Source organism: Prinia subflava, chromosome 1, assembly GCF_021018805.1.
Source record: "Prinia subflava isolate CZ2003 ecotype Zambia chromosome 1, Cam_Psub_1.2, whole genome shotgun sequence".
In the NCBI taxonomy this organism is placed as follows: domain Eukaryota; kingdom Metazoa; phylum Chordata; class Aves; order Passeriformes; family Cisticolidae; genus Prinia; species Prinia subflava.
In genome coordinates, this window is record NC_086247.1 from 87,493,751 (window position 1) to 87,519,395 (window position 25,645).

Consider the following 25,645-nt stretch of genomic DNA (forward strand, 5'->3'; position numbering starts at 1 on the left):
AAAAATATATTGATAAAATGATTAGTATAAGTTAACCATTGCACAATAAGGACTAATAAATTATTGAGCAGGTCAGTGCTGTTCTATATGCAGTGTATAATCATGGCTTGTTAGCATGTGAGCACATGTTCATGATTTCCTTCTTATTATCTATTATTGTTGCTTATTTTTACCATGCTATCTGTTAAGTATTTTTTAACTTTGTCTAAGGTATTAGTATCCTCTACCACATTTTTGCTAGTAACTTGGACAATTTTAAATCTCTTAAGAGCCTTTGCTTTGATTTAGAGCTGGGTGTGTGGACATCTTGAGACCAATCCTGAAGCTGGAAACTCTCTCTCAACTTTTGGTTCAATGTTGGCTGTTCTGACCCATGATTTAAATGATTTTTCCCCCCCATTTTTTCATGTTGTAGCATAATCTTTGACAACTTTTCCATGTTGATAAATTGTGGATTACCCACTCTTATGAGTCTGCAAGGGACCTGGCTCTTGTAGTCTGCTACATCTTTTTAGTCCTCGATTCCTGTGGTCTCCAACATTAAATGTTTTTACCTGAGTCTGATGGCCTGTGATGGGAATTTTACTAAGACTCTGTCTGTAAGGTATGCAGTATTCTTCAGCTCCCCTGGGAAGTTCTAGGATAGGGTTTTTTTTTTTTTTTTTTGGTTTTGTTTTGTTTTTGTTTTTTTTTTTTTTTTGTTTTTTTTTGTTTTGTTTTGTTTTGTTTTGTTTTGTTTTGTTTTGGTTTTGTTTTGTTTTTCTTTTCTTTCCACTAAGATGTTTGCTGGAAAAGGCTTTTTTGTAGAAGTAGAAGGCTCTGGCAGTCTCAAAACAAAAAATGCTACTATTAAATGTTGGAACAGGCTAGGTTCTTTTAGCAAGGTGTCCTCTTGCTTTCTTGTGTTATCTTATGCTTAGTATTTATGGCTAAATCTCAGCCAGTAAACCTGGTGGTGTTTCTGGGCCCTGAGACAAGATGTGTGTTTCAGACAATGTTCCATATTTTTTCAAAGTCTAAATGTGATTCAGTATGCAGTGCTTAGGTTTCTTTCACTGATATGCCATAGGTTTGGATAGATTGGGTTACTGCTTTGCACTGAAAAGTGAAAAAGGGAAGCTGTGGTGTACAATCATGAATTAACCAGGAAATTATTATTCTGTTGTAACACAGCTTAATGCTAGTCTGTTACAACCATTAAGTTTCTCTATTGAATTTATTGCTGACAATTTGCTTTGTATAGTCTGGATTTAATACTTATAAAATGATTGCAGGAAGAAACTGTGCTTCTTTTCTGCATTTTGTAATGGAATATTTTGTCAATTCATTTGAGTGTGGCAGGAGGTCTGACAGACAACTGATGAACCGTAGCAGCTCTTGGGAAAGAGTGCAGGATGCTGCCTTTAAAAACTGACCCTTATACATGGGAACATCGTGTTTCAATATTCTAAAAACATGCATCAAATATGTTTTGAATTACACATTCTTTACTGCATGGAGGCAGACAACAAGCAGGCAGGCAGTAATTAGCATGGAGCTACAAGAAAAAATCATTTTAATGAATAACCTAATAATGGTTATCCTTAGGCTTAGACTTTTTTTTTCATTACAGGTAACAAAATGTATATTGTTTAAAGTTGTCTTGTGTGCACGTGTCTAGTTTCAAGTAGAGTAGCTCAGCTCAGGTCAAGCAAAACAGAAAATGGAAGTGTGGCTTTGCAGAAAGTTCTGGCCATGATAACACTGTGCATTCGTTAGCAGTAATTTGGGCCTTGGTCTTCACTGCAGTCCTTCACAGTATTCAGGAGTGTGCAGAATCATCTTCCTTACATGTGGTTGTTTTGGGGATGTTAAACTAGACAGGCATCGTGCACACTTCCTGGGACATGTGAAAGGCCAGTCTCCTACTTCTGCACAAGAGAACTCTTGTTATAGAGGAGTACCTACAGTACTAGAATTGTGGGGGAGCCTTTTTGTTTCTGTTCTTCCTTATCGTAATCTTTGGCAGTGCAAATGTGGTTATTTTCTCAAGAGAAGCTCGCTAAAAAAAGCACATTTTGTGTGGCCTTTGCTTACTTTGGGTCACCTCAACAGGGCAGGCAAAGTATTTATGCAAGTAAAAATGCACAAAGTGTCCTGTGCTAATCTGTATGGCACACTGGACGAACAGGGTCAGCTTCTCAGTCTGCCATCATCTTTTCATGCACATTTAGACAAAATGCATGTCTGCTTTCTCTACAATCTGTAAACAGTTTAGGACAAAACTTTATCTGCAGGACAGAGTGCAATGAAGTCCAGATTTTAGCTTTGTCTGCTGGAAACTATTTTCAAAATGGCTTTGTGGCATCTCTCTAGATGCACATTTCAGTGCCAAGAGTCAAAGATAAAAATGAATGTTGTGGTCTCATTTTTGTCCCGTTTCTATCCAGGCTTATCTAACACATGCCTGTATTTGGAAAACAAGGACTTCTGTGGTCAGAATAGAACTGGACTGTTTTTCAGAGGTATGTAGAGAATTACAAAAGCTAAACCTATTATTTCCTCTTGCTCAAACTGAAAACATAAACATAAAAGACTCAAACTACTTGTGAGGTACCATGGTCATGCTTTTTCATGAAGAATAAAAGATGTCCTTCAATCTGATTAGATAGGTGGTCTTTGTTCATCCTTCTTGATGAAATAGTAGTGGAATGCAGGAGTCCAGGAAGGGACTAAAATCCCAGGGTGGTAGAAGGTTCACAGTCTGGACTTAAGTTGGGATTTGTGTATGTCAGGTGCCTACGAACCTGCTGCTTATGGGATAACAACAAAGCTGTGCTGTTTGGCAGCAAAAGCAGCAATCATGGCAAATCAACTGTATAAGCACTCTTTCACCCACTAGCAGGGTTTCCGTTTTTTCCCAGATATAGGATGAAATAGTTCAAAGACCTCCTTCTGTAAATACCTTTCTGGTATTCCTGCAGGGCAGAGATTTAACATGCAGGGTGAAGTAGAGCAGAGAGACAGAGCTGTGTGTCATCAGTGCACTGAAACTCCTCTCTGTGCTCACATGCAATCATCCCAAGGAGCCCTCAATACCGTGGCCTTTCCTGAGAACTGCTCTTACAGGATCACCTGGAAGCTGCCATTGAAGAGAAGAGTAATGCTCTCTGATATTGGTGGTTTGCATAAATAACCAAGCATAAATTCTCGTGTAGGTGGAAGTATTTTAGTCAGTGTAAGGCTTTGGAAGCTGCTAAAGGAAAAACCAAAGCATGGGAGGTCTCTGCCCAGTGTGAAGTGTGGCTGAATATTCTAATATGCTTAATGCTTTCATAAATTTAAGAAATAAACAGCCACACAAAAACTCCACTCTCAGAATGAAAATTCTAAGTATGGTAAATGCAAGATGGCTCTGATAGGATCTACCTCAAACTCCTATTTCACTTGGGCTTTTTCTTCTTATTTGCAGAGACTGGCAGGATGAGACGACAGTTTTTTCTGATGGCCCTGTTAATACTTTTCACTAACAAGGAAAGGGGAAGGGAATAATTCTCTGCAATAATATTGACTTCTTATGTGATCTTGGGTAAGTCACTGGACTATTGTGTGCTCAGCTTCCTCAAGAAGAGAACAATACTATTTCTGTAGCTTGCACAGGTGTTACGACTGTTACAGTGAATAAAGGATATTTTGTTTTTCATGGGTTGAACCAGCACAGAATGTTTTCAGTTTTCTCTTAAAAAAAAAAAAAAAAAAAAAAAAAAAAGGAAGAAAAAAAAAGGAAGTAAGGAAAACTGTTTCTAATCAGTCAGAGTGCTTTGGCCAGCATATATTGAATTATTCCATCCTGCTGTATAAATATGAAGTTTTTGATTTTTTTCTTTGTTAGTTTGTTTTAAAATATTTAATTTTTTGAAATCGTAGGTGAATTTTTAAGTGAAAACTGTGTTTCCGGGAAAACCAATTCTCTTTAGAAAATACTGAAGATGAATGGTTTTTATATTTCAAACAGTGAAGTCCTTAGCATTTCTAAAATAGCTCTGTCAGAAAAAAAGCCCCAGCTACTCTTTGACATGTTCAATTACTTCCTATTCCAACCCCATATTTTTTTCAGCCAAACTGTGTGTGACTTTATTGTAACAGTAGAATTGTTTGAAAGATGAACTTACAGACCAAGGTGCATAAAAAAAGCTGAGGTGACTTTAAAGAACCTTTGCAGCTTTTGGACTCCCATCTGATTTATAGATATTTGTACTCGTTTGTCTTCTCTTCCGGGGCTTCCGAAGGAATGAAAAGAGTGACAAAATTTCTTCCATGGTTAATTCCAGCACTGAAACATTTTTCCAGAGTTCTGGCGTTGGCGAATGTTGTTATCCCAATGTGTATTTAGAGCACCCCAGAAGGCAACGGTTGAGCCCTTTTGTGTAATGTTTGACTGGGGCTTTGCAGAGACTGCCTGCTCTGTCCCTTATTGCAGGTCACCACCTGGGCACAGCCCCATTACCCAGCAGTGTCTGTACCACCAGCTCTTCTAAATGCTTTCTATATGATTTAGAGTTATGGTTAGACTGTGGTCAGCTATTTGAACAAAAATTCCCATCTTCTTCATCAAAGCATGAGTGTTTATAACAGCTGGTAGTTTGCCTGATAAATATTTCTTAGTGCTTGCATGATTTTCTGGATGCCTTGAAGACAGCTTTTCCAAATTTCAAGTGCAAAATTTTGTGTAGGAATAACACACCTATTTCATCAGGTCTTACAAAAGCCAAACCCCAAAAACCTCATTCAGAAATTCATAGCATTTCATATCCTCATTCATACCCTCTTTCTTCCTGTAAAGGGTCTGAAGAAATATTTAGTTTATATTAATTAGCTATCTGCTGAAACTTGTTATAACAAGACAGAAAGCAAACTTCCCTTTTGGTGAGCAATCCTGTGATTGCACATTTATTAACAAACTATGGTTTGTAAATATGAAAAAAAATTTCCCAGACTGCTTAAAACATAATTATTAATGTAACAAAGCAAGGCAAGAGCAGCATCCAAAGAATTTATGTTTGAAGTCACAGATAATCCTGTAATTGCTACTTCTTGGTAAAATTCTGAGTATGTGAGAGAGAGCCTTTATTTTAAAATGGCACATATACATCAAAGACGCTTTCCTTGTCTTTCATACAGCTTTCTTTCAAGAAACACCCACACAGAAAAGGAAAAAAAAAGTTCTGTTGTGCTCAAAAGTACGTTCATTTCTACTCAAAGTAAATGCTGGTTTTTGGCAGCCCACAGATGGAAATGTGTTTAACACTGCGAAGGTGAATTGCTGCTACAGCAAGGACTGGAAGTGGATGTGAGCACAAGGGAATGATTGTCTGTTTTGTTGTGGCTGGTTCTTTGCTGAAGGGTTTTGGACTGGCCATTGCCAAGCTTAGAGCAATGTTTGTTTCCTTCCGTTGCTGATCTTCATAAGAACATCATGCTACAAAAATTTGCCTTTTTGGGCATGAGAACATATTGCAGGTTTCTTTATTAAAACTGTAATCCTGACTCCCACATGCATGGAGGCTGCTAGCAGTGCTGTCTGATCAGCTTTCCTGAGATTAGCAACCCCACTATTTGAGACAGATGTCAAGAACCTGCAGTGAGGATTTTTCTCACACTGTGATTAACCAGGACTTGAACATCACCTGTACCAAAACTAGTGTCTTAGAAGTTAAGCACCCACTTTTTAATAGAAATCGGTCTACCAACACTCACAAAAAATAATGGAAGATATCTTATATATATGATTTTTATCCTCTTATGGTCCTATACTCCTGTATACTGCAGAGTATGCAACTGCATTTTCATCTCCACAAAATTTTACAAAACATTTATAAGTGTTCTGTTTATTGGAATTTCCCACTTCTCTTTAGAGTGATTGGCGGGAGCTGGTGGAAATTTGGTGTATTCTGTAATTGTGCTTACTTGTAACTTTTGCTAGCTTATATATTGTGGGTTAGCCCAGGTGCCCACCAGAGCTGCTATATCACTCCCCTCCTCAGCTGGACAGGGAGAGAAAATGTAGCAAAAGGCTTTTGGGTTGAGATAAGGGCAGGGAGAGAGTACTGACCAATTACCATCACAGGCAAAACAATCTAGGGAAAATTAGTTTTACTTATTGCCAATCAAGGGGACAATTAGTTTAATTTATTGCCAAACAAGTCAGAGTAGCATAATGCGAATTAAACACTAAATCTTAAAAACACCTTCTTCTACTCTTCCCTGCTTTCCTGATTCAACTTCACTCCAAAATTCTCTACCTCCTCCCCACAGTGGTGTAGGAGGCTGTGGAACTGGGACTGTGATCAGCTCATCACACATCCCTACCACTCCTTCCTCCACAGAGGGAGGGCTCCTCACATCTCTCCCTGGCTCTGGTGCAGAATCTGTCCCACTGGACACAGTTCTCCATGAATTTCTGCAAGGTGAGTCCTTCCCACGGATTGCAGCTCTTTATGAACTTCCACAGGGTGCAGTCCTTCAGGAGCAGCCTGCTCCAGTGTGGGTCTCCCACAAGGTCACAAGTCCTGCCAGCAAACCTGCTCCAGGGTGGGCTCCTCTCTCCGCAGGCCACAGATCCTGCCAGGAGCCTGCTGCAGCACGTGCTTCCCATGGGGTCACAGCCTCCTTTGTGCACATCCACCAGGTCCTCCCTGGGCTGCAGGTGCATCTCTGCTCCACTGTGAACCTCCCGGGCCAGCAGCAGGGGAATCTCTGCTCTGGCTCCTGGAGCACCTCCTCCCCCTCCTCCTTCACTGACCTTGGTGTCTGCAGGACTTTTCTCTCACATAGTCTCACTCCTCTCTCCAGCTGCAATTGCTCTTGTGTGACAACTTTTTCTCCTTCTTAAACATATTATCTCAGAATTGCAACCACTGCTGGTCAGCCTTGGTCCGTGATGGGTCTGTCTTGGATCTGGCTGGGAATGGCTCCGTCGGACATGAGGAAGCTCCTGGCAGCTTCTCTCAGAAGCCACCCCTGAAACTCCGCTGCTACCACAACCTGGCCCCAAAAATCCAAAGCAATAAATCATTGCTGTCTCTGCTAAAGAGCCTTTTCTGAATTCCTGACAAAAATCCATCAGAACTGTGGTAGTGACCTCCCTTCTTTTAGTTCATGTTGAATATAAATCTTTTGTATAAAATCTTTGTATATAAATCTTTTTGATATTTGTTTCTTCTACTGCCCACCTTCTTTTGTCTTGAAACTATATGATTGTTTCAGCACAGATTACCTGTTATTTAATGTGTGTCATCACATAACCAAGTTGATGTCTCTTCCTACTACTAAAGTGGAGGTGGCAATAAGTTTCATGTTTTAGTCCCAAAGATAGCTCCCTTTTAACTCTGAAAAGCATCTGGGGTTTTTTTGCTTTTGCTGAGCTTGGATACCAGCACTTGGAGTTAGTCTCTTGTTTTCCAACAGGTGCTAAAAACCACAGAGCTGGTATGGAGCACTGGGATATAGGTGAAGTGTTTGGTCAGTTGTCTCTCTGACTGCCTAAAATATATTTCCAGACCACTCTTTTCATTAATCGTTTACAGAGAAGAGGGAAAAATATGTTCTCTGTGGGCAGATTTGGAGATGTCCCTTCTGGTTCTCTTGCAGGACCACCAAGTGATTGGAAGCAGGAGCTGCTCAGACATGATGGAGACAACAGAGCTGAACCTCTCCTAGAAAATCATAGGCCACAGTGAGCTGCGAAGCCTTCAAGGACAGTAAGTAACTAAATAAACCCAGCTGATTGTGTATATCTGATCTGGGTGTAAGGACACTGTCTTAGGGGACTTAAAAGCAAGCAATGTAACTGGCATAACTCATCCTGTTAAAATGAAGAGGAGTTTCATCAGGGGTTTATAATGGCAGTTGCACTTAGCCAGAGCTGGGGGCTGCAGAACAGGATCCTAGTAAGCAGTGTATCAGAAGACCTGTATTTCTCACTGATGGTTTTCTTGTGGTTATAAACCTTGTTGCCAACAAGTGAAGCCCTTCCCAAACTGGAGTTCTTTGCACAACATTTCTGCAACTCCTTCTTCCCAAGCTTTTTAGGCTGTCATGTGTGCCATCGGAGTGCACTGCTGGGTAGACAGCAAAATCCTCTTTCAAGGAAAAGTGTATGCTTGCAAAAATTGAGTGTGACCCCATGCTTCAAACACACAGTCCTGTTGTAATAGAGATCATTATGAGGAAAATACAGGGATTTAGAAAGGGAACAGAGAGAAATATTTATTTTGCTGTAAAAAGTGACCTTGAAAATGTGCATATCAATTAAGCAGCATCTGCCAAGAAGTTTTTCTACAAATAGAAAACTAAAGAACTTGCATAAAAGTACATTTGTCTCTCTGAAAAAAACGGCTGGATGCCCACATGAATACTGTATGGTGAAGACCAAAAATGTATATTTTTAAAAATATCTTATCAGATATACTGGGATGAAATTAGTCTTGAGAAAAAATGCTGTTGAGAGCCAAAGGAAATTGCAAATAAGAAAATCCACAGTTGCAAATGCTAGTTTAGATCTTTTCACATTACCCTGTTAAGAACAGAACTCTTGTGCCTCTTAAATGTTTTCATAACTCTTCCAATATCCAGCTCTGAGAGCGAGAGGGCCTTGAGTATTCACTGCATGTCAAATGCAAGAGAGAGACAAAGGGCTAAAGGATTGAAGCTCATTCTGGATAAGCTAACCCAGAGCTTAGGCAACTGCTAATTCTGTCACTGCCCCTTGACAGAATGAGTTTATGTGTACTGAATAATTATGGTTACTTATCTGCAGTGGTTTGGTTTTGCATGTCTTTTTGTTACAGCTCTTTTGAGCTTTCTGATAGAAATAAATTTCAGGAATTTCATTCTCCAGAGTTAAAAAATGGGGTAAACGGGACAGATAGTCTTGAGACTGGTGGGTGACTCTGGGAAATGGAAAAGAGAGGGATTCATTAAAGTGAATCGTGATGTTTCAGTTGGGTTATGTGATTTTTGGTCTAGCAAACTGAATGATTACTGAAGCCCAAACTTTATTGTAAATTACACAACAAAAAGCTTATGTACATAAGCTTTATGTACATAACTTCCTTTTTAACTTTTTTTTTTCCTTTCAAAAAATACATTGCTCTTAATTTGTTTCTCCAGAAAGGAGGAGGAAATAGACAGTTTTTATTAAACCTCTGCTTGGGATAACATTGTCTCCGTTCTGAGGGATACTAACTGCTTATCCTTGAACCTGTGGTTGCTGAGCACAGGTTGATGGCTTGTGAGCACAGCACACAATTGGATAGATTAAACTCTGTCAATCACCCCAGTAACTAGGTCGACAAAATCCACCTTATTTTCACACACAGAGCTTTGCCTAATTTCTTTTTGTGTGAGAGCTGGAAGACACTGGATGGACTCTGGTGATTTTTCAACATATTTATTCAAAGTATTTCAGTTTTAGCCTCAATATCCTGAAAAAAAACCAACTCTATGTCAATAGCTTCAGTCCATTCAGATTTTTAAAACTGAAATTCCCTTTTCGAAGCAGAATTAATCATAAGCTGCCTTGTGCTTGTAGTTGATAACTGTTCCTGTTACATTCTCCTACTACGTGCCTGATCAGATTGAAGATTTGGCAAAAAAATTAGTGCCACATTGAAATGTTTTTTTGAACGCTTCCAGGGATGGTGATTCCACCATTTCCCTTGACAGCCTGTCCCAATGCTTGCAAACCCTTTCGGTGAAGAAATTTTTCCTGATATTCAATCTAAACCCCTGCTGATTCAACTTCAGGCCATTTCTTCTTGTCCTATCACTTGTGACTTGGGAGAAGACTCTGACCCTCATTTGGCTACAGCCTCCTTTCAGGTGGTTATAGAGAACAATACGTCTCCCCCTGAGCAAAGATTTCCCCCTGAGCAAAGTTTTCTTCCTTTTCTCCAGGCTAAACATCCCCAGCTCCTTCAGCCACTCTTCACTGGACTTTCTTTCCAGACTCTTTACCAGCCTTGTTGCCCTTCTCTGGATGTGCTCCAGCACTTCACTATCTTTCTTGTAGAGAGGCCCCAAACTGAACACAGGATTCAAAATGCAGCCTCACCAGTGCCAAGTCCAGAGAGAGAATCACTGCCCTGGCCCTGCTGGCTCCACTCTTTCTGGTGCTGGATGGCAGTTTCACTCTCTCCAAACATACACTGTTAGAGCCATAGGTAATTCCCTGATTCCCTGCAAGGGAGATTGCATCTGCAAATTCTGGTCTTTTCCCACAGGCTGAGGGAGTCTTTGTTGGTCCAAGGAGTTCTTTGCTGGAGTTGGCAGCAATATGGTGGCATTATAAACCAATGATCAGCAATGAAATCTTTTATTTACCTCATTTCCCAAGAGGAAAAAACACAGTTAAAGGCTAAAAACATGATACTTTATGACACCAAAATCTCCATCATTTTACAAAGAACTTATTGCAAATGGAAAAATGTTTCTTTGCTGTAAAAGAAAAGGAGTGGAATGAGATGAAGTTTTCTTTGAAGACAGCAGAGCCATGAAAGTTAGTGCATTTCCATGGCAGTGGCTTACACACAGTGCAGGTACTGCTGTGCTGCAAAAATGGGTGCTACCTGGCATTGTCTGCCAAGTCCAGTAGCTTCCTGGTTTGCAAATTGCACTGGTTGAAGTATCTGGTTTGTTTTCTACTCACCTAATTTTTCAGGTGGAGCTTTGGATTTGCAAACAAAAAAAACCCAAAAAACAAAAAACAAAAACAAAAACAACCCAAAAAAACCCCACACACCAAAAAACCAAAAAACAAAAAACCAACCCCCCCCCTTAAAAAAAAACCAAAACAACACCACCACCAACAACAAAACCACCAAAAAACCACCAAAACCACCAAACCCAAACCTTTTCTTTTTTGCTCCTTTACTTCGTGCTGGGCATTTTTCTGTCAAGATGTCCTAGCTAGGTGATAAGAACGGCAGTAGGAATACTGTGCACTTAATTGCATGCTAGTCAGGCAAGAGAGAGCATACAGGAAGAGCTTTAGCTGACTTTTGTGTGTAGTACACAGTTAAATATGGATGTCACCTTCTCAAAAGCAAAGAAAGCCAAAGCAAAATGCTTCTGGCCATGAGTCCTAGCCATTAGCACAAAACATGAGAGTTTGGCTGTGAAAACTAGGATGGACTTGTGGAGATTTTAGATAGATATCAGTGGCCTTTATGAGGAGTGGGAAAAGCTCTTTGTGACCTAGACACTCATTCATAACTCACAGATCTTGTTGTGATTAGGGAATTAATTTATTTCAAATTAGCTGTGGAATGGTTTATGAAGTAAATTTGACTTGAGTTCCTAAATTCTTTGGAAAAAATTTAGCATGAGCTACTTTTCTAAACTCATGCTGTAATTTTCAGCAAATTTTGTTCAAGCAATTAATTTACTAATACAACTAGAAAAATGCTTCATTCTGTGAACAGAATTCAGTTTTTCCCTGCAGAACTGCTGCTTTTATTTCAAAATCCATGTCCTTACAAGCTCCTCTTCATCATTCATCATTTTAGAATTGTATGGAAGCATTTGCATGCATGGTACAGTAGAGTGTGTTTGCCAGAAAGCTTGATAGCTAAATTCCTGGCCATTCTGTCTATTCATCTTCAAAATAGGATAATTTCTCACCACAGAATGCTTCTGTCTCTTCTTGTGTTTTAGAAAACAACCCATATGATAGCATGAATATCTCCAGCTAGCTCAACCTACTGGTGCAAGTCCTATTATAATTTTGATTATGCCAGCATAGACTACCTGGTGAGCAGTGTATGTCTATCACTTCCCTGGGATATTTTTCTGCTGGTGTTGCTGTACCACGATCCCTCTACTGACATTTAGGTACATTTCCATCATGGTGCTGTGGTCAAAACAATAACCACAACTTAGTTCAGTGCTTGAATCTGTCCTTGTCTTCTGTCTTCCTGTTTCCATTTCAATGTGTTTTAATATGTGAGGTCAAAATAAAAATCTTTCTGGAATAGATGGCAAATAATCGGCTTCAGCTTCTCATATCTTTCCTTTCCCCACTCAACCCACCTGGGCTATGTTTATTGAACTCCATACATTGTCAAGACAGTATTTGTAAATGGAATTTAACTGTAGGTGAACAGTACAAACATAATAATATTACACAACTCTTGTTTAATTTTGAAAGCTCCATCCTCTGCAACAGCACTTATAATGGACGGTTCAAGCTGAATTATCCATTATTGCTCCCAAAGTTTACAATTAAACTATCGATCAAAGCTGGCAGAAAATTCTCAAGCAGTCTGGGTGTGTACCAGGCTTGTTTTAGATGCAGGCTGAGGGAGAGAAAGCCAGAAGCAGCCTTCAGCTAATCCTCTTAGTGCTAACTGTCCTTGATGCAGCAGTGATTATGTATCGTGCTTATACAGTTTTAATAGTGCAGGTCCTATGCAATTTGCGACCTCTATTTCTGCCTGGAAAGATTGGAGCTTAACAGGTTTGGATCCACAGGGAACCAGCTTCGGCTTTTAGGCTTCTTCAGACACTGCAGAATGCATCTTTTCTGGGGAATTCCACAATAAAATGACTGTTATTTATCATTACAAACCTCTTTATCATTTAGTCAATAAAAGGCCTCTCTCTCTCACTTTTTTTTTTTTTCCATGGTGTGCTCAGAGTCAGAAATCTGTATTAGTCTCCCCTGGCCTGAAGGCAAGAGATGTCAAATGCTAAATCATGATCTGCCCTGGCTTTCTGGCTAAATTGTGTATGAAGGCCTGAGGCAAAAAGGTGCACATGCTCATTATTTGAAACAGAATGATTTTTTCCCCTTTCTTTTCTTTTTTTTAAAAAACATATTGAGACATATATGGTAACACACATACAGTAAGATTCTGAAAAGTATCAAACCTGAAACAAACCAGCCAGAGCTAAATATCTCAAATATATATACTTGCAGATTGGGAAATAAGAAAGGGATTGTCAGGAAAAATCAGATGATCTTCCCCTTTTGAACTTTTTGTTAGCAGTGGGGAAAAAAGTGTTAGGAGTTGACAGCAAGGTGACAGATGTGGTAAATAATGCATCTGGTGAATTCACCCTTCTTTTTTTGGAGGGGGGAGGAGAAGTTTGAAATGAATCTTAGTTTGATATTGGTCAGGAAATCCTTATGGAAACATATTTTAAAGCCTGTGATTGTTTTGCAAACTGTTTTGTGTGGTTTTTCATCTACTTATTTGTTTGCAGTTTGTGATAGATCATCTTCCTTACAGGGCATTTTTACTACCCCAGGTTGACAAAGAGGCTTTTGTGAAGAGGATTTAGGACAGTCCTCCCCTGGGTAATTTTTTGTATGAACATATTTGCATATATTTGCCAAAGTCCTTCAATTCAGTAAGTCTCTGAGGGGTGTATCATGCTTACCAAAATATAGGTGGAAAACTTATTTGAAGGGTCATGCTTGTCTTTGAAGCAAAATTAAATTTGTTATTTATTTATTTTGACACTAGGGAAATGTTCCAGATTGTTGTTTTCCAGTATTTGTTCAGCAGAAGGTGACAAGGAGTTTCTATAAAAGCATATTAAACATCACTGTTTCCACACTGTGGACTGGAGTTTCAAAAGCTGCAATGAAACCTGCGTAGCTCCTCTGGAGAATCTAAACAATGTATGTATTATTTTTAGTGCTCAATATTTCCTGTGTTCAACAACAAAACATTCTACATATTTATGCTGACCACCTGCTCTCAGTGTGAGCATGAAAGCAACCACAACTTGGAGAAGAAAAAATGCTCATGTGTAACAGGGACATGGTGTTCAGCCAGCAAAATTTTTGACATTGCAATTTCAATTTATATTCCAAAAGACAATTTATTCAAGTGCTTTGTTGCTAGTTACAAATACTGGGAATGAGCTGAGGCTGCTTGAATTCAGATATCCTCTTTCTGAAGGGTTTGGGGACATTATATGATTGGATCAAAGCTTTCAGGGAAGACCCCTCAATGGGATGGTGTGCCACTGGCTGACACCTCCACCTAAAAAGCAAACTCTGTGAGCTCAGCATCTTTTGAGATGTTCAATTTCCAGTTCTCAGTGGAGGGCTTTAGCTTTAGATATATCTTAAATACAAATTGGTTTGGTTTAAAATGTCACTGATTTATTAGAGCTGTTCTAATATGCAATTTTTTAGTTATGACTGAAATGGTCTGCATTGTCAGTGTGATTTTTCCCAATTTCAAATAATGCATTTTGAGAGCTCTTATATCCTGGCCTTTGTAGTCAGATAAAAAATGAGGCTGCTCTGTACACATCACTGCTTCTGTATTTCTTCCAGAGAAAATGATGTCCTCTTGAAATTACTTGAGCTCTTCCCCAGCTGTCACATGTATGAAAGTGAAATTAAGAAGAGGACTCTGGTTTTCAAAACCTAAAATGATCCCTTCTAGTTTTTAAAGTTCAATTAAAACCATCTTTATTAATTTAACATGCAATAATAATACCTGACACTGATCAGAGCATAAGCGAGTGAAATGAGTTGATGTTTTCATGTTTGTCATGTTAAAAACAAAACCAAATACAACAGACAAATATAAAACAGATATTCCTCTCATGAACTTTTCAGAAATTTCACTTTTCCCTTCAGGTTTTCATAGAGCTTGCTAGAAAAGACAAGTCCTTATTAAGCACAACACTTCAGAAACGTTAAGGGGATTCATAAAAGTTTTAACAGAATCTGCTTGCTTCTGCAGTTTAAGCATGAAACAATTCTGTGTTCCTTCCTTCTGCATGTAATCTTCCATGTTTTGCAAAGTTTGACTTCTTTGCTGCCTTTTTGTTTCCAAGATATCACATGCTCTTTTTCGACTTACATTCCAAGTTCTTCAGTAGAGTTCTTCTGCTACATAATGGAAATGCAGAATTTAAGAACCCTATTTGTCTCTTAAATTTTATTGCAGAATTCTCACAGGTCTTCACTTTGCTTGATTTTTTTGCTTCTATTTTTCTTTTTCTTTAGAACTGAATCCAGTGGGACCACATATTGGTGCAATATGTCCTAATTCTTTTTGTACTATGGTTGTCACTCAAAACAACTCCACTGAAAGCATAACAGTTTCACTAATATAAAGTGGTGAATTAGCCCTGTAAGTTCTTTATTTGTTACACAGGAGCAGAAAATGCTTGGGACTGACAGACTTTTAATTGTTGCCTCCTTTCAATTTAATCACTGTGTCTAACTTTCTTCGAAAGCATTTTAAAATTTACAAACAGAGGAAAAAAATAGTAGTGCACCTTTGAGGTGAGACCTTATACTGACACCCTTTGTCATACTGTGGGATTTTATGCCTAGTTAGAAATCATAAAAGGTAAGATTTGTAATGTAAAAGCTAAACAACACAGAAGCATATCTGTAAGAAACGAGAATCACAATTATGTAGTCTGAACTCCCTACATGATTCTGAAGTCATATATTTCATTAGAAAATACAATTATAATTGTTTCCTCTTTTTTTCCCCTTCATTTTAGCAATGTGCATGAAGCTAATCTCACTGTCTGTTTCCTCCAAACTGAAGATGCCTTCAAGAAAAGGAATACTTCTATGAATGAGGCTGTTTACATACTTTTAATGATATGTTTGCTTTAATTTAGTTGTAGGTTCATGCTTCTGTAGGATCTATCTGAATCTTATCCCCCAGCCATATGTGTAATTCAGGCTTCCTGTTTTAAGGTCATTCCTAATACAGAAAATTGTCATTATATTGGATATAAATGCAAGAAGGGATTTTAAAATGTTCATGAGCTTAGTATAGTTCTCTTATTTCAGAAGTCGGCTTCTGTATACTTCCTATGTGGGATCTCTGGATAAAAATTGTTAATATTCTTTTGTTAATATAAGAATAGCCTGAGTCAAATACATTATGTCAACCATTCCTTCTCTTTTCTCATGGATTTTCTTTGTTCATCTGAAAAATAGATTTATTTTAGCTTTTTAATTTATAGTTCCTATAGCATGTGCCTGTTAAAGTCCCATATATGAAACTAATAAAGAAACTTCACTCTGTCTTTTAGCTCATCAAAACTCAATCAACTGCAAATAGAAGCAGTATTTCTGTGGGAACATTCTGAGATTTCCTTTTTTAACTATAATCTCTGCAGCCTTTGGTACCACCCTGTCAGTTCCATGATCGGGCTACTCGGGACGTGAATCAGTCGGGTGCTAAGTGTCCGTCACTGTTGTCCCGTCAGACGTGGCTGTGTTTACAGGGCTGATCACACTCCAGACCCTCTGCATTCTTGATATGTGGGAGCATGCTGGGGTCTAGATGTAAGCTGAGCTTCAGAGCAGTGTGAGCTTGGGAAATGGGACAGACGTGGGGGTTCAGCAGGTCGTATCACATTGCACAGACAGCCTGAGGACCACGTACATCACCTGGAAAATGTCAGTGATCAGTCTGGGGTTACCTACCATGCTACAGCTGTAATTTAAGGCCACTTGCTCTGGTGGAGTTCTGCTTGTCTCCATTTGTGCCATCTACTCTAAAACAGTTTGTCCTTTTAACTCTTCATGTTCTGTCTTCTATTTTCATAGTCCTAAATTATATGTTATCTGAGGCTGGTGTTTTCCCGTTCCTTTATTTCTAAAGCACACAGCAACATTCTCCCTGTTGTAGCCTGCCAAGTACTGCTGGATTAGAAAGAGCAAGCAGCAGAAAGAAGAATGGACAGTTATTGACGCTGTGCTTATAGGGCCACTGGCAGACTTGCTTCCTGCCACTTGGGTACTGGAATTGGATTTTAAAATCAAACATTATTTTCTGTAAGGAAGCATTTATTTTCAGAGTCCTTGGCACACAGTGGCCTGAATACTGCAATCATAATTCTGGCAAAACTCCCAAAAGACATCTAAGTTACTTTTTCCTTGATTCAGGTCTGCAGGACTGTGCTTTTCAGTACAAACATGTCATACGTACGTGGCCTGATTCCCAGAAGCTCTGAGCAGACCCATTGTATGTTGCCAACAAAGGGAGTGGAGAGAACAAGACAGCTTGAAATGTAGTTAATGAAATTATTCATGTTGCTTTCATAATTACATTTATAACTGCATCATCATAATGTGATGTGTTGATTAGTATCCGGAGCCGTTCCTATAATTAAACCGAGCGTAGGGAATTAGCAGAGTTAGAGAAACACCATGGTGCTGTTTCTAGCACAATTCTGTTCACAGCTGTTTGATGGATTGAGAGGTGACCACAGTGTGAGAACTGATGGAGAGGCAGTGGCTCCCTTCCTTTGCATGCTGGTGTCATCCTGTGTCTGCAAAGGGAATTTTCAGCTGCAGCATCAGTGTGGTGGGTGTTTGGGACTGGCCCTTGGTGATGAGCATTACCTGGGTGCTTGATCTTGGCAGGCAGAAAGCACCCATAAATCTGCTCCTTTTTGCCATAGATGTCCGCAAAGTTTGCCATGAGCTGCTGCCAAAGATCTGTATTCAGCAGCACACTGCATCTGGAGTGCACTCCCAACACTCGGTCTATCAAAATACTAAACGTGAGCAAAAACCCCACATCACTCACAAGGGGAAACTTGTGCATTGTCTCTGGTCTAGACTTCAACTGTCTGACCATAAGCAAATGCACTACATTCTCTTTTGCCACATGCCAAGTTACAGTTGTGTTTGGGAATGTTAGCAGGGCTATATGGCATGTGTAAAGGAATTTGAATGGGGAGCTTAAATAGTTGCAGTCATTATAGAGTATTGACAAATATTGGGTGTGAACAATATTTATGTTCAGTGAAGTTCCATGACAAAGACACCAGTCACACAAGCCTCTGCTAGTCCAGCCAAAAAAAACCCAGTTTCTGCTAGGGAAAAGAAGTGGCAATATCTCTTTAGGCTGGAGATTAGAAGAGGAGATCCAGTTTTGGAGATTTTCATGTTTGTATATTCTAAGACTATTGACTCAGTAACCTATCCACTAATGGATAGTACCAGATAATCCATAGCCATAAGATCCAATGGCATGTTTAGCAAACAAAAACAAGGAAAAAGACACAATCCAATGGCTTAGATTTACTTTGTAATGCTTTCCATTTTGCCAGATTGTTTGTAATCTCCTTTCAGATACGTTGTAAGGTGATTGCAGTGTACAAAATGTTCATATGGGGTTGGAGAGAGTTCAAGGAATTGTGGCAAATTAATCAAGTGTCTAATCTGCATTTTATGTGGGTGCTTGAAAATAGTTTACAAATATAATGTCTGTGTTGTAATAATCCTCATTGGTTTTGATAAAAAGATGTGTTTGAAGGCACTTTGTATATGCATGTTACTTGTTTCCTGGCTGTATTCTGAACCACATTGAGATAGCAATGTCAAAGTGTTGACAACTCCCTGATATAGGTTCTACTTTTTACACTTGTGGATATTTAAACTCATGGCTGTTTCAATTTTCTGATGTTCATGGTAAATTTGCATTCCTTTTCTGGAATAGTCCTTCACATTCTCATTTGGAAAATGTCTGCTATGTAATATTTATAACACAAGCAGAGACACTTGTGCTAGTCTGTCAGCTTTATTACACTGACTTGACCCTCTCATTGCTAGATGTCAGTGTAAAAGTATACTTACTATTACACTTTATTGCACCAACAAAGACAAAGGTAATAAATTAATATTTTTGACTGAGTTGTCTCTACATTTATAGGAAGATCTACTCTACAGTCTGTATACATCACTTCAAAAATGCATCTGTATTAATCTGTGGTAATGGCACAGAATAAAATTTATTCTACAATTTTGAGAAATTATAGTTTAATTAAATTGATCTACTGAGTGCTTGAAGGTAGCTTGTATGAAATTTATATATAGAGTACACTGTAAGATTCAGTTGTTATCATTAAAAGGATATTATTGCATAAGATAAATGTGATCTACTTATTTCTTTGATTTCTTCTGGTATAATTTTTCTTTCAAAAATGAAATCTGTTATTTTGAGGGAATCTTTCCTACTGTTTAGCAGATTAATGATCATTCATGACATTATCGGTTCTTCATGCATTATATAACTTTTGTGTGGATTCTATACTAATATTGTACATCACTGGTGACTGACAGTTATAGCTCAGCCACCTAATTTTTTGCAGCCTGATTCCAGATATCTTACCTGACAGCAGTCTAATTTTTAAGTGCTCATTTTTCATCTAAATTACTTTTTCCCCATACAGATCTTTGCAAAAGACTACCAACAACACAATCCCTGCTACTTACAGGATATCATCTCCTCATATTTTAACTTTTTTTTTTCCTGGACTACTTGTAACATAGTCAGTTTATCACATTTAGCTGGGATGATTTCAAAGAGGATTGTACATACCATATTAAAAATATTTCTTTTTTATTTGGATGTTCTTTTGACTGGGTTAGGATGCGGGTTTTTTGGTTGTTTTTTTTTTTTTCTTGGGGGATGGTGGGGAAACTGGATCAGAAATTTGTTAAAGGTTTTATTTTAAAGTTATGATAAAAGTTTTTAGGTGAGTTTCCTATAGACTTATAAAAACCAAATTGTGTTTAGTACTAAAAAAAGAACGTAGTGTTCTGGTAGGCAACAAACTGTTGTGAGGAAATTAAATATTGTTGAACTTTTATGAGAGACCTCCAGAGTGAAAGAAGTCTTGCATAGTTTGTTTCCACTGTCTGTAGAACTTACTTCCAGTGCATAAAATGCTAGATCTGTAGTGGCCCTGCTCACTGTAGCAAACGGAAAGTTTAGTTCAAAGCCTCCCTGGACAATTTTCAGTCTTTCCTGTTTTTGCTGAGGTTGAAGACAGCGAGTCCCATGTGGGTCCATGGTCCAACAGGGTGGGCTGTGCCTGTCTTCTCAATCATACTGGCAAATAACATTCATTTGAAATAATCATATACAAATTCCAAGTGACTAATGATAAGAAAGCATTACAAAAATCAGGAGGTTAAATCAATTTGATTTTTTTTTTCAAATTGGAATCATAAAAAACATTATAATCATGGGATTTTTATGGAGTGTCACGATAATTATAATTCTTCTTCTCTGTGGTTTTATCTCTGGATATCCACATTTCCTCCAGTCATACCTTTTTTTTGCTTCTAACATCCACTCATCATGCACTTCATTAACATGTTGAATCTCTGCCTGTTTTTAAAATCCCTTTACTTCATGTGTTAATCTGTGTATTCTTTCCTATGCTTTCTGGATTGTTTTTCCTTCTCTTGTCCTAAAACAGTCCCTTTTGTGCTGTGCCTTAAGTCTTACTTCTGCTTTGTTACAGTATTCCACCTTCAGTATTCAGTTCAGCTTTTTTTTCCCTTTGTCATTGTTCCGCATCTGTAAAAGTTGGCAGGTATTCCAGAATTCATTGCTAGTAAATTCTTAGATATCTTTCTCTAATTTAAGTCATAGGATCAGCCAGTTTTTACTGCTTGTGTCTTGTTTTCCTGTGTGGCTGTTGCTCATAAGTGGTTCTGAGTTTTTTTCTCATATCTTGCTTTCAAATCTGCAGGGATTATTTCTTTTTCCTGATTCTGCTTGAGATAGACAGTGTACTTTATAGTAGCAAATAAGAAAGAAAAAGGGGGAAAGAAAAGGTGTTTACAGTCTTTTCCTGTTATCAGAGGTAAATGGAACCGAATCTTAAATCTTAAGGCTTTGCTGTCCAGCCTACAGTGTTTTGTATTCTCTTAGCATGTATACATTTGGATGTTTTCTTCATGTCTAGGAAGGTCTTAAAAATACAGTTTCTGTAATCTTCCCAGTCCCATGTAGCTGAGAGCTGTATTCCTAAGCTTTCTTCATGACTACTAGTGCAGAATTTAAATTTGGATACTGTAACTGTAGCAGTATTTTGTGGCTTTGCCATTAGCTTCTCCTTTTTATAGATGTGAATCCTAAATGCTATGTGTCTCCCTAACTGTGTGATGCAAAAGGGTATGATTTGCCATTATAGTTCCCGTCTTAAATCCATTCAGCTTCTGAGTCTTTGTGAACAGCTTCATGGACGTAAAGATTGGGATTATGAGTCATAAAAATGCCATTTTATTTTCTGTATATATATTGTGGTCAAGGAAGAACCAAAGTAATGTTTATAAAAGAACACCCTGGGAAAAGTTATATTGATTTTATCTAGCCTACCCATGCTTTTTCATTTTTAATCTTAGTACTTTCTCTGCAAGACATGAATTTTTCCTCTTTTAGTGTTTTCAGTAGCTTAAATTTACTCACCTTTGGTCACATCAATGATGGTTGCCACAACAGCTCTCTTAGGTTCCTGGAGCTCTATGAAGATACTCACTGTCATACTTATAAAGGGGTAGAATAGAAAAATCAATTTTACTTAGACGGCAATTGGAAAAAAATACATTTTTGTCCTGCATTCTACTTTCAGGATGTTTTATTCAGCCTGCTTTTCTAGAATTAGTGTTGTCTGAGTTCTGAGTTTTGTGATTTTCTTTAGAATTCACTTCATGCTTGCAATATTAATAATTTCTTTCTCTCAAGGTTTTTTTTTTTAATTTTAATATTTTCTGAAAAAAAGAACTAAAAGCAGTATTGGGTATGTGCCATGGCAGTAAATGTTTCCTGAGGCATGGATGTATTTATTTAAAAGGTTACTTACAAATTTCATTTAAACTTCTACAGGATGAAGCTGTACACTCAGTCATGAGGATTCTGAATTTTCATGGCTTCGGGTTCTAGGATTGTTTGAGACTAAAGTGTGAAATGGAGTAAATCCATTCCCAATTATTAAATCAGCCACGTCTTGCCTTATATTCAGGAAAAGTAAAATACAGTAGTGCAAAGGTGGATAAAGCACAAAAGCACATGAAGTTAGTCCATCCGTTTCTCCAACTGACAGCAGTGAGGCTTCAAGAGGACTGCTGCAGCTGAGATAAGAAACTCTTCCTTGTCTCCCCTATAACCTACTTCCTTTGCCTATGTGCAATGTATGAGTGAGAAAAGTAAGAAGGGAGAAGAAAGATTTTTCTAAATGTCAGCTGCCAGGAAAGGCATTGAAACTTGGGTCAGCTCTGTGTTTTTGAGAAAAGGAATTTTACTGTACATAATGTGAGTATATATTTATATAACTATATTAAAAAGTTAGATACTAGCAATTATCGATGAGCACATATAAACCTGTGAGTTTTCAACATCAGATCAGTCGTGACTGAAACTATCTTTTTGCTTTTTCTGTGAATATAAAAAACATGGAAAATGGAAAAGATTATGTATTCAGAATACATTGAATTCAAAGTTATTTTGATTTCTGGCCACAATTTCTCTAAATTTTTTTTTGCCTAGTGTTCAAGGATGCCCGAGTATCTAATGAAAGCACAAACATCTTCTAAGTTGTTGATTTGAGTATGAAACCTGTTTTTTTTGTGCTAACACATGGATGGATGTTCTTCAATTACCTTTCTTATGTTAAGGAGTTGCTACTCTTAAACACTGGGATTCTCCTTGTAGCAACTCTCCACTTTCAAGTTTTAGCTAGTGGATCCTTAAAAAAAATGTGCACATAGTGCTGTGCACGAGAAAAAGGAGTGTTATGGTTTCAGCTGAATGTGCTCTGTAAAACCACTTTGCCCCACCATTCATACATAGTCTGATCCACCAGAATACTCCACTTAGGAACATTTAGTCATAGGATTGACCCTGTAATCTCTAATTAGTAGAAAGTGATTTTTGCACAAAATATTTTTTACAACCTAAATATAGGTTCTCAAGCTCTTTTTGGTGTTACAAGATTCCAGCCCCACAATGTTGTGTGGCACTACCCCGGAACATGAAACAAAAGCTGGAGCTAACTGTCAGGGCTCCTCAATCTCTAGTTGATGTTGTTTTGCTGTTTATACAGAACACTAGGTCTCTGGATAATGAGGATGATGGAGAGATGATAGCTTGATTATCCCGCTGCTGTGCTTTTGCTGGGAACTGATGAATCCTTCACACTTTTTACTATCTCAGGCCAATGGTGCTGGGGAGGATGAGAAAAAATCGTAAAGATGACATGTTTGCTGTCCTGTTCCCTGATGGGGCTCCAATGTATTACCTGGATCTAATTATCTCATCTCCAGCTGACAGAGAGTCTTCCATGGCATGCTTTCCATCACTGGGAGCCTCCGCCAAGCTTCCAGTGGGCTGTCTAATAGCTTGATATATTTTTGGACCTCCTGCTCATTGGATGAACAAGCTGAAGTAAATCATGTGTTGACCTCAAAGCATTTATAAACTGTAGAACATTATATTCTCATCAGAGCCATAGGGGCAGTAAACTATAGTTTCTCTGCTGTGAAACATGGTTTTGGTTATGCACTGTGTTACCAGGGTTGTACTTAAACAATAATATATCATTTGTGGCACATGTCGCCTTCTTTATTGAAAGGCAAAACAAAGAGTTGAGGACAAAAATCATTACTACTTTAGCAATTTTTCACAAAATGCTTTTGTTTTGTACTTGACACACAGATGGGACATTGTACTGCAGTGTAAATGATGTATAGCAGCATGACAAATTTTATTTCCTTTGAAAAACAAGAATAAAAATAGTGGATGAATTTTGGGAAATGGTGTTAACTTTTTGTTGTTGTTGTTAGTGTTGAAAATAAATTAAGTAGGGGAATAAATAAAAAAAATTTAAAAATTAAAAAAAATAAAAGAGATCAATTCTAAGGGAAAATTCTTATTGGAAACTATTTGAGCCCTTTAATTGTCTTGGCAGATATTGATTAAAGCGCTTAAATGAAAATATTGAAAACAATAAACTCACTTATGTTAGAGCTTTTGAATCACTGTGATAGTGATAATCCATGACCAAGGAAGAAATTCACACAAGGTGTTACATGTTACACCACAGCTGGACTAAGCAAACAATAGAAGATCAATTCTGAGGAAAGTAAACTGTATTCTCAGCACTGCTTTCAATCACGGACTCTTTGGTGCTTCAACCATGTTAAAAAAATATAAATGCTGCTTCTCAGTCTTCTTGCTTCAATTTAAGTCTGCATCACTGGGGTGTATTACTGTGTGGTATGTCACACTGTGAAAGGTGTCTGGTTCTGGAAAAGAGTTTTGAATTTGATTTTGTTCATGTGGCATAGCTTTGCCTTTTCCTTTTATAGTGGATTTCAGGGAAACATGAACAAAGTCTTTACTATGCTTCCAATCTGCAAATTTTACTTAACATTTCCTTGTTATTAATCTTCAGTAAGAAAACAAGAATTGAATGACTGTAACATGAGAATGTCCCAACTCATGCACAAGCACCAGGACCCCATATTGTGAAGTGTTGTGCACACATGAAACAGAGCACAGATGAATGAGAAAATTTCCACTCCTTTCCCAAAACCTTGTGTGAAAGTGTTTTGTTCTCAGTCATGTTTCAGGTGCAGCTGAAAACCAGTCCCATGGTCCTAAAATACAACACAATTATTTTTCTCTTTGGTTCAGCAGGTGCTGAGTTTTTCCATTTTCACAATAGCTAAAGCTAAGGAACTTTGTAGCTATTTGGCTTTGTGACCACCAAAATCCTCAGTCTGGACTGCCAGACTGAGACTTAAACTTTTGTCTACTGATTGTAGACAAAAGTTTAAGGTTTTCCATGTCTATCAGTCTGGGGAGGCTGTCTTAAAAAGATAATGTCTGTCTGCAAAGTATGGGTCTGAATACGAGGTGTCCTTTGAAGTCTTCTTTCCTCTCTGCTACCAAAATTTTGAAATATTACAAATTTCTTTGAAGCAGGTGAGGAAAAGCTATCCATGCTAGATAAGTGGAAAAAAAAAGAAAGAAAAAGGACTAGGAAATTTTTCTATGAGCAATGACCTTGTGAAATCTGTGGTTAGGTCCTGTGTGGACTCTTTCATAGCTAACAGTGAGGTTACTGATGGTGCCATCTTTTCTTAGTCAAGGCAATTTTTTGGTCTTTTTCTGAGAGATTTGTTTTGGAATTAACTTGCTGTATTCAAAGTCTTAGAAACTCAGACACACACACACAAAGGAAGAATTATATATGCATGATTTCCCCACTCTGAAAGAATGTATTGTGTTTGTATAACCAGAACCAGAGACTGTAGAGATATGCTTTATCTTTTCCCCAGTGTTACTGTGTTAGAAACTATGGGCACAAAGCTGGAATAAAATCATGGTACCTGTCTGTTTTCCCTGCAAATTCCCATCACAAATCCTGTATGATGCCATTTATTTTGTCTACAATTTTAGGTATGAACTGTAATGATTTGTGCTATTTTTATTGTTTTGTGGTTAAGGGTGTTTCCTTATTTTATTCCCTCCTGTCTGTTTCTACTTAGGCATAAGAGCTTCAGTCTTATCCTCAGCTGGTCTAAGTTGACACAGCTTTGCCTACATTAACCGTGCTGCAGTTATTTACATAAACTAAGGATATGGCCATGTATAAGGGATCAGCATGAGTCTAGGAAATGACAGACAACTTACAAGGAGGTATCCAGGACAGAGGACTTGTCTTGAAGTAAATAATTGGCCTTGACGATAGAATAGTTTTTCTCTAAATGGTCTCCTTTACAGTATGTTAAATAAAGTTGTTGGATTTACTTTTACCAAGGTTTATTGATGTATTTTGCCAGCATGTGGTCTGCAGGTTCTTC

The 25,645-nt window shown here is 38.0% G+C and overlaps 1 long non-coding RNA gene across 7 annotated transcripts in view; it reads left to right on the top strand.

Moving 5' to 3' along the window:
• LOC134552944 (uncharacterized) overlaps nt 1-25,645 on the top strand; it is a 145,637-nt gene that overhangs the window by 29,227 nt on the left and 90,765 nt on the right. For 2 of the 7 annotated variants that reach the window (XR_010080990.1, XR_010080988.1), the window contains exons 3-6: nt 2,430-2,504; nt 3,452-3,568; nt 6,295-6,446; nt 7,630-7,739. This is a non-coding gene — a long non-coding RNA (uncharacterized LOC134552944). Of the gene's footprint in view, nt 1-2,429; nt 2,505-3,451; nt 3,569-6,294; nt 6,447-7,629; nt 7,740-13,271; nt 13,340-13,508; nt 13,667-15,522; nt 25,178-25,645 lie in introns of those variants that run through there. The other 5 variants (XR_010080984.1, XR_010080986.1, XR_010080985.1 and 2 more) reach the window with 5 other exon arrangements.